Genomic DNA, 2500 nt, shown 5'->3' with positions numbered 1-2500 from the left:
GTGTGATGTAGGTCCCCGGGGCCTGCTGGAGGTCCAGGTCCATGCCCGATGTGAGTAGCAGCAGGGCCAGCGCGCCCAGGAGCACATCTTTTTCGACCGTAAAGGGAGACAGGAGGCCGACTCACTGCCTCGGCTAAATGGAGAGGGAATTTCAGCAGGGCCAGGGCACAGGCATGGACCTTTTTCAGCTGTAAGGGAGGCAAGAGCAAGGTGTGATGTAGGTCCCCGGGGCCTGCTGGAGGTCCAGGTCCATGCCCGATGTGAGTAGCAGCAGGGCCAGCGCGCCCAGGAGCACATCTTTTTCGACCGTAAAGGAGACAGGAGGCCGACTCTCTGCCTCGGCTAAATGGAGAGGGAATTTCAGAAGGGCCAGGGCACAAGCATGGACCTTTTTCAGCTGTAAGGGAGGGAAGAGCAATGTGCGATGTAGGTCCCCGGGGCCTGCTGGAGGTCCAGGTCCATGCCCGATGTGAGTAGCAGCAGGGCCAGCGCGCCCAGGAGCACATCTTTTTCGACCGTAAAGGGAGACAGGAGGCCGACTCACTGCCTCGGCTAAATGGAGAGGGAATTTCAGCAGGGCCAGGGCACAGGCATGGACCTTTTTCAGCTGTAAGGGAGGCAAGAGCAAGGTGCGATGTAGGTCCCCGGGGCCTGTTGTCGTACCATAGGCACGAGTGGTGTGTGTGTGTGTGTGTGGCAAAGAGTTTCTGCGCAGTGTACCAGGGGCACGGGGAAAGGTTGTTGTACCATAGGCACGAGAAAAGTTGTCGTACCATAGGCACGAGAAAAGTTGTCGTACCATAGGCACGAGTGGTGTGTGTGTGTGTGGCAAAGTGCTACTGAGCGGTGTACCAGGGGCACGGCGAAAAGTTGTTGTACCATAGGCACGAGAAAAGTTGTTGTACCATAGGCACGAGAAAAGCTGTCATACCAGGGGCACGGAGGAAAGTTGTTGTACCATAGGCACGAGAAAAGTTGTCGTACCATAGGCACGAGGAGAGTTTGTGTGGCAAAGTGCTACTGAGCGGTGTACCAGGGGCACGGCGAAAAGTTGTTGTACCATAGGCACGAGAAAAGTTGTTGTACCATAGGCACGAGAAAAGTTGTCGTACCATAGGTACGAGGAGTGTGTGTGTGGCAAAGTGCTACTGAGCGGTGTACCAGGGGCACGGCGAAAAGTTGTTGTACCATAGGCACGAGAAAAGTTGTTGTACCATAGGCACGAGAAAAGCTGTCGTACCAGGGGCACGGAGGAAAGTTGTTGTACCATAGGCACGAGAAAAGTTGTCGTACCATAGGCACGAGGAGAGTTTGTGTGGCAAAGTGCTACTGAGCGGTGTACCAGGGGCACGGCGAAAAGTTGTTGTACCATAGGCACGAGAAAAGTTGTCGTACCATAGGCACGAGAAAAGTTGTCGTACCAGGGGCACGGAGGAAAGTTGTTGTACCATAGGCACGAGAAAAGTTGTCGTACCATAGGCACGAGGAGAGTTTGTGTGGCAAAGTGCTACTGAGCGGTGTACCAGGGGCACGGCGAAAAGTTGTTGTACCATAGGCACGAGAAAAGTTGTCGTACCATAGGCACGAGAAAAGTTGTCGTACCATAGGTACGAGGAGTGTGTGTGTGGCAAAGTGCTACTGAGCGGTGTACCAGGGGCACGGCGAAAAGTTGTTGTACCATAGGCACGAGAAAAGTTGTTGTACCATAGGCACGAGAAAAGCTGTCGTACCAGGGGCACGGAGGAAAGTTGTTGTACCATAGGCACGAGAAAAGATGTCGTACCATAGGCACTAAGAGAGTTTGTGTGGCAAAGTGCTACTGAGCGGTGTACCAGGGGCACGGCGAAAAGTTGTTGTACCATAGGCACGAGAAAAGTTGTTGTACCATAGGCACGAGAAAAGCTGTCGTACCAGGGGCACGGAGGAAAGTTGTTGTACCATAGGCACGAGAAAAGATGTCGTACCATAGGCACTAGGAGAGTTTGTGTGGCAAAGTGCTACTGAGCGGTGTACCAGGGGCACGGCGAAAAGTTGTTGTACCATAGGCACGAGAAAAGTTGTCGTACCATAGGCACGAGGAGAGCTTGTGTGGCAAAGTGCTACTGAGCGGTGTACCAGGGGCACGGCAAAAAGTTGTTGTACCATAGGCACGAGAAAAATTGTTGTACCATAGGCACGAGAAAAGTTGTCGTACCATAGGCACGAGAAAAGTTGTCGTACCATAGGCACAAGCAGTGCGTGCGTGTGTGTGGCAAAGTGTTTCTGCGCAGTGTACCAGGGGCATGTTTGAATTTACATTCTGGAGTACCAGGGGCACGAGGATTTTGCCAGTGGTGTTTTGCTTTGTCAGTGGGAGGGGGCTTAAGTGTGGGTCCACGGGGCATGCTGGAGGTCAAGGTCCATGCTGGATATGCGCTGGAGGGTAACTGCAGGAGAAGGAAAGCTAGTGGGGGATTAGAGCAGGGGAGGATGTGCGTCCCCGGGGCCTGCTGGAGGTCAA

This window comes from Aulonocara sp. 'chitande type north' Nkhata Bay, unplaced genomic scaffold (assembly GCF_057382095.1).
Source record: "Aulonocara sp. 'chitande type north' Nkhata Bay isolate Kocher_YH1m ecotype deep benthic unplaced genomic scaffold, A_spYH_male_GT1.1 unmapped_scaffold_33, whole genome shotgun sequence".
Lineage (NCBI taxonomy): Eukaryota > Metazoa > Chordata > Actinopteri > Cichliformes > Cichlidae > Aulonocara > Aulonocara sp. 'chitande type north' Nkhata Bay.
Note: the sequence above shows the minus strand (reverse complement) of the source record.